Source organism: Phoxinus phoxinus (assembly GCF_949152265.1).
Source record: "Phoxinus phoxinus genome assembly, chromosome: 7".
Classification (NCBI taxonomy): domain Eukaryota; kingdom Metazoa; phylum Chordata; class Actinopteri; order Cypriniformes; family Leuciscidae; genus Phoxinus; species Phoxinus phoxinus.
This window is the reverse complement of record NC_136882.1, coordinates 26,214,731-26,227,565: the sequence shown is the minus strand read 5'-3', so window position 1 is coordinate 26,227,565 and position 12,835 is coordinate 26,214,731. Positions and strand designations below refer to the sequence as shown.

The window sequence follows — 12,835 nt, the reverse complement described above, 5'->3', positions numbered from 1 at the left end:
CCAAAAAAAAAATGTTTTCACAGGTGCAACATCAAGGTCATCTCAGGTACTGTGAGAGTATGTACTGCATTTAAAGAGGAATATACTTCTTGACTTCTGCCCTTACATAAACTGAACAGCGAATGAATTTCAGAAAACATAATACAATCACACCCACATCCATATCTCTTCCTGGTAGATATCGTGGATTCTAACCCCAATGCTCCCCATACTCCGGAGTGGACTATATTTCTTTGGTTAATCTTTTCTGGCATACTGTGAATGACTTCAGACTTTCCATTTCATAAGGCGCATTTTCCTTGGCAGGCAAGTCTGTGCCCTAAGACTTTGGCCGCTATTGGGACCTTTTTTGATTCGAGCTCTAGAGAGATGTGCTGCTTCAGTACCAGCTGAGTTTGTGGATAAGTAATCGGAGTGCGTGTTCTCATCCCTGCGCATCCAGACGGTAGCGCTTCACCTCAGGGAGCCCACTTTGCCATTTTCCTCTGGCTAAAAACAGCCACACAACAATGCCTGTCATTCACTCGGGCCCCCAACCAAGCAGATTTGCTGTCTTGTAGCTCTCTTTATTTTTCTGAGTGTGACAAATGTACTCTGACTCAGAGACGAACAGAAGGAATGCTGAAAGACATGACCAGATAAACTCCTCTGAACAAAAAAATGAGGTCACAAGGGAATGCGCTACTCTCGAAAGCCCGTTTTAGAGCCATGTCAATGCAATCAGGACGAAAGTCCACTCAGAAGAGGGAGAAACATGCAAGCCCTAAACACCATCAGCAGAGTCAAATGCTGGGACCCGTCCAAGATGGCAGCTGTAAAAAGACTCCTGTACTGTACATCAATTTTATCCTACTACCCCCATCACTAGGCCTCACACACCTGATAGGAAGTGAGAGACCTTTAATAGAACGCTGAGGCTCTTGTAAACACTAGGCCAACTTTCCAAAACACAGGCTGACGGAAGCACCCGTAGTCCAGCAAAATGCCCTTGGGCTCTGGCTATTTCTGCACAGGGAGATCCTGTGTCAGTGATTCAATGAGGATAAGACAGCCTAGTCCATGAGATACGGCCCTAGTCCGCACTACTCGCGTATAAAAAGCTGCACACAGTCCAACTTTGGTACGGTTGTACGTTTCTAATGGGGCAAGAAAAATCATAAGCCATTAATTTCCTCTGAAATTTAGAAAAGAGATGAAATCTGGTATAAAAACTTCCGGTATGATTTAAAACACATGCATTAAACTATTATTCTCAAATCCTTTCCTATAATATTACGAGATAAAGTATCAGCCAGGTTTATTTTACTCATTGGTCAGTGCTATGGGGGTGAGAGGTCATGAGTTGTGTAAAAGGGAGTAAAGGAGAAAAGAGGGGTCAGAGTCCATTCTTCACTCAATATTTTTTTAGAAACATCTAAAATTAATGTTTAGTGGAATCCATACAGCAGAATGAAATGTTAAAATTTAAAATATTTTTTTTTAAATGCATCACCTACACAGTTACTTACACAGATCTATATCTGACGATATTATTATTCATATTATTGATCTGCCTACATTGACACCATTAAATGAGAACTGAACTGAGCTGGATGATGACATCACTGTTTTCTTCAGAGCGGTTATATATGTAAATTAACTAAATTAATAACTTTTTTACAACAAAAATGAGCCATCACTGAACATACTTAAGCTGGACTGTGATGCTATTTTCTTCTAGATCTGCTGTACAGCAGAAACAATGCTTTGTTGCATTACTTTCCTGTTATCACTGTAAAGCTGCTTTGAAACAATCTGTATTGTAAAAAGTGCTGTATAAATATAGGTGACTTGACTTGCATCCTGATCAGCTGGTCCTGATCAGCATTTTCAGCTGAAAAGTCTGTCAAAGTTTATGAAAACAGAATTAAAAGGATTAGTTTCGCTAAACGCACCCATGAGACATTTAGTCACAGCTTAGCTATTTAGTTTGAAGTATCAGGATGCGGAGTGATGGGCTTTCAACTCAGCAAAGGGGCGTCTTTACAGCTAAAGCAACGGCATTGTTTTTTCTTTTTCTTTTTTCATTCACGTGCACGTTTTGCAGGTTCTCGTAAATCTGTCTGGCTTCCCGAGCTGTGGTTCCTCAACCAAATCGTTCTATGACCTCTGAAATATTTCTCATGAATTTCCAATTCACCCTAGTTCTCACACATAATGTATACTGTTGTCTCTACTGTATATCCATCTCACTGCAGTGTCATACTGTTTTAACAGTAGCGTAGAGTAGAAATAGGGCTGGGCGATATATTTACAATATATTTGCAGTGATTTTGCAAGTTTTAAAATTGTTTTAAAATCATATAAAATAAAAAGATTTTAAGATTTGTAATACAATTCTTGTGGAAATGTGGATGTGGAAAACATGCATAATGCTTACCTTAACAAGATTTTTTTTTACAATATATTACACATTTTAAATAATGAGAATATATTTTTGCTATATTGCCCAGACCTGACATTAAATACAAAGAAATCTGCTGTTACACACACTACCTATAATCTGAAATTGTAGGCTGCACAAGAGAGGTGCGACCCTGGCCACTGCTAGCACACCTCTTCCCTTCCCCCTTTAGTTAAAGTGCTGTGGTCTCAGTGGTCCAGGCTTTAAAATAGACCTGACACAAAAACCTCAATTGCTCCGAGAGGTATGGAATGGGCGGAGTGGTCACCGCAGAGGGATTTAGCTGGAGAGAGGTGGACTTAAATGCTGATGATGATCTGTGCTGGATCAATAAGGAATGTGCATGTGCTGATATGCTGCTCCTACTCCATATTTTCTCCCTCCAAGCCCTCAGTTTGCACAGGAACTGGAAACCCAACCTCATCTCCAATTCAGAAAAGAAAGCTAATGAACTGCCTCTGACCAGCAATGCCTCACAGCTTCCGCTTTCTTTCTCTCCTTCTCAGAATGTGTCATGTCAGAAGTCTGCAGTTGGTGTACTGTAAAGTGACCAGATTTCTGAAATGAAAACTGGGGGCCTTTCCAGTTTAGTAGTAGAAGTGTTGTTGACTAAAACAAAAACTGTTAAAAATCATTTTTAGCAACTGAAATAAAGCTCAAATAAAACAAAATACAAATATTAGATGAAGAACTTGAACTTAAAAAAACGTAAGAGGAATAAGCTTCAAGAAGCCGTATTTTTCAGTGATTTTAGAGAAGCTAAGGGACCCATTTATTCTAAAACCATTGTAACCCATGGATTCACAGGGCTTTTTTTTTATCAAATGGTTACTACATATAGCCGGCAAGATTTCATAAAATAAACACACAGCAACAAAACTTAAAAAACGTACTGATTACAAATAATAATCCTTATGCCAAGCAATGTAGTTACATCTGTTTTATACATTATACATAAAATTTGAATTATTTTGTTTTGGCAACTTCCTAAAATAGGTTTAAATTGAAGCACTAAAATGACTAAACCTGAAATAAAAATCAAATCTAATTTACTAAACTAATAATTAATAAACTGGCCTAAATAATAAACTAAAAAAACTAAAACTAATACTATTTATAAAACTGAAAATATAAAAATAAAAAGCTCATTCAAAATATGAACAAATACTGAAATAGGATATAAATAATACTAATAATACTAAAACGCCACCAACGCACTAGTAACACCTGTGAAGACTATTCTACTGCAGCACATTTGCACCCTTCAAACTAATGGCTTGTGGACAATGATGTCAGCACACATCCAAAATAATGCATTACAGGGAGTTAGTTCCCATACTGAATTGCAATGTAATGCATAGCAGTTTGACAGACAGTTAACAGCCTTAATGAATTTGAGTTATAAAGGTAACGCTTTTATTCTGTTCTAGTCTAAAATGTCCTATTATTATAACAAAAAAAATACACACTGTATGTTATGTTATCTCAGTAAAACACACACATAAAAAAAATCTGAGGACAGTTACAGCCGGGTCAGGCTATCAAAAACAGGGTCTTTCCACAGAAAACGAGTATACTGCCTGTGTTACAGGAAGCTGCACTGTAATCACAGAAGTGAAAAATCTGTGTTTTTCTTTCGACAAGTCATTATGACTAACGAGTAGTCATGTAGTGGTAATGTCACATTGATTCACATGCCATTAATCCACTTTTAATGAACCCAGCCCATTGTAATCAGTCTTGTCACTGACATGTGACCAATACATTGACAGTCTTGACCGTCAGCAATGTCACTGCTGTTAAAAACACCCTCCACTTTCTCAGTGTGACTTTTTGACCGTTACAATTATAAGCTCTAGTACAACAGTCCTATTTGGGAAAACCAAGTTATTCTTTGGCTATTACCGGTACTTAAATGCATAAATTGAAAAAAAAAAACTCTCCCCATTAGAAACGCACATCCCTTTGTCATCCAACCACAATTGATTGTAATGTGATTGACAGTTAAGAAGATTGCCCCTCCTTTCAAATCCAACGCCTGCTAAGAAGACACTCACAGCTGTCCCCAGCATTCCAGTAAATCCATTTAAAGGTGTCCAAAGCTAACTTTTAAGGGCCATATGTGTTCCTACCAGCTGTGGACTGCAGGGTGGCTCTGTTTTCTGGAAAGGTAGAAGTTCCATCCAAAGAAAACATCACACAGATGAGCAAACAACAACACTGTTTCACACTCGAGCTGTGCACTGTCAGACGCTTAGGGCAAATATTCACCTTTATACTTTACAGCAGTAAAGTCTGACTTACTCATCTAAACTCATGTTTAATGCATATGCTTATAAAATGTACATTCAAGTTATATACACTACTGTTCAAAAGTTTTTTAGTTCAGTAAAGTTCAGTAAAAATGTTTTAATATTTATGAAAGAAGTCCCTTATGCTCACCAAGGCTGCATTTATTTGACCAAAAATACAGTAATATTGTGAAATACTATTACAATGTAAAATAACTGTTTTGTTTTGTTTTATTTGAATATATTTTAAAATGTTATTTATTCCAGTGATGGCAAAGCTTAATTTTCAGCATCATTATTCCTGTCTTCAGTGTCACATGATCCTTCAGAAATCATTCTAGTATCCTGATTTGCTGCTCAAGACACATTCATTATTATCACCAATGTTGAAAACAGTTGATAAAACAAAAATTGTGATACATTTTTCAGCATTTATTTAAAATCGTAATCTTTTGTAACATAAATATCTTTTTACCGTCACTTTTGAACAATTTAATGCATCCTTGCTTAATAAATGTATTCATTTATTTTTTAAAATCTTACTGGCCTCAAAGTTTTGAACGGTAGTGTATTTATAACAACAATAATAATAATACGCATTAACCATATGAATTTAGGAGAGTGGTCTGTTTGACCAGCCAACATCAATTATTTCACTAAATTAATATGACAATTTGCAGTACTAGTATTGTTTACATTAAGGGTTGGTTCTGAACCTATAAGCAATTACCCAAAACATCATGGAACCGATTAGCAGTGAGCTAAAAAAAAACACTCAGCACAGCAACTGTATAGCAATGCGGCCTGGCGACACCTTAGCGTCAAAGCCGTTAGCTTAGCACAGGTTAGCGGCACTCGCATTCTCTTCAGAAAATGAGGTCTAGTTATACCACATGCTTTCGTATCAGGACTGGTGATTTTCTGTAAATAATAGCAATTGAAATGCGCACTTGAATGTCACTTGCACAACTATCATCAATGCTATATAAGGAGATCAGCTACAGGCCTTTCATTCATAGCATGTCATTCTACTGTTCACCATACATCATGAAATAAGAGCAGTCGTACTATGTATAGCAGTGCAGGTTATACAACGTATTGAGTCTGTTAAGTGTTTGCGGAGGTAGATGGGAGGAGGGTTGGAGGTCTGTGGGTGGAGGTGCTGGAGTGTATTATCATCAGTACAATAACCCACTCCTCATGTCTCGGGGGGCTGGCTGCATCCTCCAGCCTTAATGGTGAAGAGGTTCTTTAAGACGCCTCTCTGTAGCTTTTCAATGCCTTGTATACCGTCCCCCTCCCCCCACACACATAAATACATACATTTGAGATAAACAAGACCAGGTATCAATGCACAAATGCCTGCTACTAGTTTGCAAACTAAACTCCAGCTGACTTTTGGTAGGTTAAATGGGAACAGGATGGACCTACATAATAATCTCCCAGATTCACAATTTCAGATTCACCCAGATTCACAGTTTCAGAATGTGCATATTTACACAGCTCACATCCTCTTGTAGAACCTCCTACACACGCTCTCTGATTGAGCAATGGCATTTGTGCCAAACAAGAAAACACACTAGCACAACATGCACGAAGCACAGCACACAGTCGCTTGCACTCTCGATTTTTCTCTGCAAATCTATAACCGGCACTCTTGCCACATTAAGTAAAATAATAACTACAGAGCAAAAATTCAGAGTTCAACTCACTCGAACATTAAATAAAGCAGGAAGTCCTCATGAGGGTGTTTTTGTCCTGAAATTTGACCCATTCAGGCACCCATAGCCTCATTTAATAGAATAAGCAGCTGGGTTTATATTCATGCTTCACATGTAGTGTCTGCTTTTCAGTTTACTTTTCCACGTTGAAAAATGTCCAGAAATGTATCTTGAAATAAATAAATAAACTAATTAATTAATAAAAAAAACTAATAAATACATACTCAGGATAATCTTAGATTGAACCTTTTGTTAGGGTGTAACATCAAATAAAATAAAGACCCATTCCGGCACCATAGCCTCACTTTATAGAATAAGCAGCTGGATTTCTATTTATGCTTCACATGCAGCGTCTGCTTTTCAGTTTACTTTTCCACGTTTTCTGCTTATATCCAACATTAAGTGCCAGGTACGAGTCTGAGCTAGTCGCCGGAGGGAAGTTATACTATATGACACAGACTCACGTTCGAGTCTCTCAAAGCTGAGCCATGCATGCTGTGCTTTGCCTTTGGATCGTAATTGACTCCATATGTTGTTTGCATAATTTCTCAACCCCCCGATCGCTGGACCTAAAACTGCTAACAAAGTTCATGCATATCTCAGAATGTCCTACTGATGGTTTCTGAGTCCCCTGACCGAGCAATTAAAAAAAAATCACAACAAATCCTGGATGTATTGTTACGCTTTGAGGGATTATATTGATTCTATTTTTTCCCATTAAGTTCCCAAAAGTCATCTCGGGTTAAGGGACGGCAGATAGGTGCGCTAACGGTGTTGTCATGACGACAGGCAGAGAACAGCACATAGATAGTGTACAGCGCAGGTTTAGTCGTCTTTGATTTCTCTTACTGTCATGAAGAGCCATACCATGTCTAACAACTGAAAGGAGGGATATGTAAACATCAGTACAGATATCCATGCCATAAAGACCACTCTGAATACATGACATAGCCTAAATAAAGAGTGTAGGGTATATCCAGAGTTACTGATATTGAATAGTGACATGTGTCATTGATAATATGTGTACTCGAAGTAGATGTAGAATTCCACGTCTTGCTTTCTGTGCCAGAGTGTTCAACAATCATTCCTCCCCCCCTCACCACACACACAGCTTCAGTAAACAAACCAGGGCTGGACAAGAGGGTCAAGGGTTGAACACACCAGAGGACACACTAGAACATTTTGTCAGCTTAGCGAAATGTTGAAATGAGGAGGAAGAGAGAGATCATAAGACCCACGTAGTTACCTACTCTTCTCTTAGTTCGTTTTTGTATGGGCACTAAACACAGACGTTGAAGAATAATCATGATAATCTCAGATCGTCCTCTTACTTAGAAACATATATCAAATAGAAAATGGCCTAAAATTGTTAAATAAATAAATAAATACATCTACCTCAGGCCATCCTTTTATTCAGAAACATGTCAGATGGAATACGGACTGAAATTGTTCATGAAATAAATAAATAATAAATCAATGTATGATCGTAACATATTTAAAATGGACAAACTGTTTTCTGAAATAATTAATTATAAATAAATTATCTGGAAATAATCAAATAGAAAGTGAGTGAATATACCGAGTAGTGGCATCCACATCCCTCTTGTATTTCCAAACAATCATGACATTACTTTCTGAGTTGGCAAACATTTATGAGTCATTACTCTATTGAAGGACACACTCTGTTTCTGTCACATGCTTCAGTTTACTCACAGACATGCATGAAGCCAGCCTTAGCGCAGACACACATTGTATGTCATGATCCAATAAGGAATGACAAATTATTTTTCATACTATTTCGTAGTATGCACCACAGAATCGCTCAGTTTAGTCTGGCTACACAAAACGCACACCTGGATCCATCAGTGCAGTGAAGGGTATCATTAAACCGACACGCTCTCTGTGTCATTGGACAGGCCCGGTGACAAACCCAACATTAACTCAACATGTCCGCTCTGAATGTGCTGTGCTCTTTAGCTGTTTGTCACTAAAGCGGGATTGGGGGCAAAGCTGAACATTTGATCAGCTGGAGCCGACAGCTATGTAGACCACAGGGGCATTCCTGAGTCCCCTGGGCTGAGCCTGGTACAGATGGGGCCGGGTTGGGTTTCAATCCCTGCCCACTTCCTCTGGGGTGGGGTGTTCTGGGGGTGTCTTTTGAGGATTTCCCATATAATCCCTTCAGCAAGGTGTCCAGTCTCAGGCAAGTTCCATCAATAATTCACTATCCCCAGCCCACCTGTGTGAAGCTCCTTCGAGCAGAAGGGTGCTAACCTTTTAATTCCCGATCCACATGGCCATCAGGGCCCACTTGTGTGGCTGGAGAGACTGTTTTAATGGAATCCTCCAGCGCAACGTAAAGCTGAGGTGATAAGAAGATACGCTCTCCTGTGATTATTGGGTCCCATTATTGAGCCCTCTATCTGGCTGATTGCTATCTCAAAGCCACCGATAAAATCCTCCAATACACTTTTGACAGGGGCCATAGAGTCAAACAATTATACTTGAATCAAATGAATCAAATTAAAGGTTGGATATTGTATCAGAGAGTGCCCAACATGCTTTACACATATATAGCGCACACAGAAAGTAGCGTCTCAGACAGGACGCAAATATTGAGTTCGCTTTCGAGTCTTGCGCTTGAACGGACAAATTCACACAAAAATTGGCAACATGCCCGTCTTGGTAAGTATCCTAGCAAACATAGTAGGTTATGTCTGTGAACGTGACATACGAGTGTCGTAAACACAGTGAAGTGAACGTAAATGGTCGAGAAAGACAACGCATGTGTTCAGTTTCAGTGTACTGGATCCGTGAATTATGTCTTCAAGTGACAGCAGGAATATTAGGCTGCTGTCACTTCAAGACTGTGGAATGTTAATCAAACAACAAAGGACAAAAAAATTACTCACTGCTCTTGACTGAATAGCTTGTGTAACTTTAATAATGATTAATTTTTATTTAATTTATACAGTGAAGATCATATGCAATTTTGTTTTACTTTTGATTACTTATTCAGTTTTTATACATAGAAACTACTATTAGATACTTGAAAAACCTGAAAAGCACTGTTTATTTTATTTGTATCTTTGCTCTGTATTTGTATTGTATTTGTTCTTCTTTATTTTTATTTCACACCTTTTTTCCCTGAAAAAAAACACATACCGAACTGTACCGAAACTGTGACCCTAAAAAGTGATTTTATATACAGTATATATATATATACAAATTGTAATAGAATACATTTGAAACATGAACAGTTGCAACGCCCAAATAAATGTAGATTTGAACACCAGCATAGACATGCTAAAATAAAAAAACTGATCCATTTGATTCTCTAAAGAATGTAAGAGCTCCCTGTCTGTGCAAAACTGACTGCCACAATGCTAGGGTATTCTGGGTGGTTGCCAGGGCTTTGGTTGCGGTTGCTAAGGATGTTCTGAGTGGTTTGTAGTATGTTGCTATGCAGTTGCTAAGTTGTTCTGTGTGGTTGCTAGGTGGTTACTTACTGACCCAAGACATGAGAGGCCACCTCAAAGAAACGCTCCTTCAAAGATCCCTCTTTCAATGTAAATCTAAGAGATTTCCCCCCCACCCGTTTTATGGTCTGCCAGGTGAAAACCGTAAATTGGAACACTTAGTACTCTCCTGAGCAAGTCACACAATTTGAGGCATTATTCAAACCTTTAACCCCAAAAAAATGAGCAATATATAAAATAATAAGTTAATAACAACAATAATGTTTGGTTACTGAGTGCCATTAAATACCATTTTTGGTCAACATGACCTATAGTATCAGCAGCAATAGTATAGTATCAGCAGCAATAGTATAGTTAACTAGTGTTTTGGGCAATATACATACACTCAGTGTGTCCTGTATCAAGGGTCTTAACCAGAAAAGCATTAAATAACCTCATCTCTCTGGCAGAATAGCCTTAAGCAGCAGTGGCTGCCTCACAGTTTAAGGCTGAGTGACCAACATTAGCACTGTGAAGAGTCGCACAGATCAGGACACAGTACCAAAGTACACACACACATAAGGAATCCAACCTCCACACACAATTACACACACACAAATGCACATCGACCTCCACACCACTCTCTCCGTGAACAAATGCCTTCGCTGTCAGTTGCGGCCAGGTCTGGCGTAATTGAAAAGAACAGCCACGGGCCAGCCCACAGACCAGGAGCCCGCCACTGACAGCCAGCCATCAATACCAATGACTGTTCCTTGAGGAGCAGATGACATCCACGACACCACCCATGCAACACCCCGGCACACACATACAAACGCTTGCCTCCCGCCCCCTCGCTGTCCTTCCTCCACCACTTGAGTCTCTGATTCCTACCCCAGTTTGTCACCACGGTAACTCCACTCACCGGGAAGCCTGTCATCGCTTCAGAGATACACGTGCCATCGGCAAACGCACTCATACGCGCTCGCACTCACTTACGCTCATGCATACATGCCGAACGGGGGGGATGAAACTTTTTTGAAAGTGGAACAGTGGCTGCTCAGAAACCTCCGGCTCACTTTCCTCGCATACACTACTCTGACAGTGTGTCAATATTTAACCCAGAAAACCACTGTCTTTTTTTTTTAACTAAACCTTCTCCAAAACACACACACACACACACCTAATGAACCAGAGAAATAATAAAACTCTACTGAGACACTTCAAACCACTTTACAGTACATTTATATTATGCATTGCACTACATAGTTCAAACTCGATGGACAACACAGGGGGGGAAAAATGACATTCTGCTTTTTTTTAATCATGTTTTTGACCACCTGCATTGTACGATTATTTTAGAAGGCTGGACAGCATCAGACTTGTCATTTGGCGTAACAACACAGTGACAGCTGAACGAGATGCACGGAGCACAGACAAAAAGGCAAGACAGAAGTATTCAAAGAAGAAAAGAACAGCGAGAACAAGCAAAAGAGAATAAAACATACACAGACCTGACCAGGAGCTGCAGAGCGACAGAAACTGTCTTCCTTATACAGTCCTCTCTGTCTGTCTGTCTCTCACTCTCTCTCTCTCTCTCTCTCTCTCACTGTGTGTGACTCCCTCCCCTCTCTGCTCCTCTCAGCTGCTCAGGGCAGTTCTCAGGAAATGAATGGGAGCTCACAGAGAACTGTTGTACTTGCAAATGACTTACCACGGTCACATGATCCGCTAAATGTAGGGTGGGCCGGTGGGTGGAGGCTTCATAAGCAAGAGAAGACAATATACTCTAAGCTTTAACAGCATGCATCGAATTACACGGGGCCCCTCGTGGGAGGTTTCCGACATGTCTCTGAGCACAGGCAGCGGAGAAACACTAGAGTACCTCCCCGTTTAAAGGGGAAGAGAGAGAGAGAGAGAGAGAGAGAGAGGGAGAGGGAGAGGGAGAGAGAGAGAGGGAGAGAGAGAGAGAGAGAGAGAGAGAGAGAGAGAGAGAGAGAGAGAGAGAGAGAGAGAGAGATGAGGTATATTTTCTCACAAAAAGTACCCTACTTTATATAAATTCAGACCATCAAAAGAGCTTAACAGTGGAAAACATGGAACTATTTTTTAAATTTAATTAAATTAACAATTAAAATAAAAGTAAATTATAATCTATTAAATTATTAAATAAATATGCTGTAATAATTAGTGTAAGTATTATTATTATTAGTAGTAGTAGTAGTAGTATTGACAATGTTTTTGTTGTTATTATTATTAATAATAATAATAACTGTCATGCTGTATTATAGTCGTACATATTTAGCATATTCACTTGCAGTTTTATTTTTGGCAATTATGTCGAAAATCAGCCTTTTGGCCAATTGTGATATTTATCACATTTATCCCAATATTTGAAAATATTTATTAACAATAAGAAGCTACTTCTCTGTATGCATTTAACGTATAACGCAGTACATTTCATGTCTGTACTACAAGATGTTTTAGTAAGAAACCGTCTGCCACACACAGCTCTTAATTGGCTCCATTTCTATTAGTCACCAGACACTTCTCCCCGTTAGATTATGAACGCATCTCTGTACTAAAATTCAATCCTAAAAGCCATTTATTTCTGTTTATGAAAGCATGCACAAGGGAATGTTGCAAAGACTCGGCGATGGAAGAGGCAGCTACGGTTTTCAAGATGCAGATTCGCTCTTCTGGGAATCCTAATTAATGTATAGGAAAAAGAGCTAATTTGCATCTCTGATAGACTTTGTGTTCCACGCACACACAAACTGATGAGATTGATAGTGCTTTGAAGAATACTCTGCCCATGTTAGCTTTTACCTAATCTCTTTCAGACAAAAAAAATCTCTTAATGGCTTATTTATGTTGCATTATGTTTTCATGTTTGAAATTCATCATACAGTATGTGATTTTTGA

General features: G+C 39.0%; 1 protein-coding gene across 7 annotated transcripts in view; it reads right to left on the bottom strand.

Moving 5' to 3' along the window:
• Positions 1–12,835, bottom strand: part of klf12b (Kruppel like factor 12b) — an 80,042-nt gene that overhangs the window by 44,727 nt on the left and 22,480 nt on the right. Inside the window, exon 1 of one of the 7 annotated variants that reach the window (XM_079618396.1) lies at positions 11,625–11,690. The exons of 4 other annotated variants lie outside the window; for them this stretch is intronic. The gene's annotated coding sequence lies outside the window, so the exon portion shown is untranslated. Of the gene's footprint in view, positions 1–11,424; positions 11,559–11,624; positions 11,691–12,835 lie in introns of those variants that run through there. 2 more of the 7 variants (XM_079618393.1, XM_079618397.1) reach the window with 2 other exon arrangements.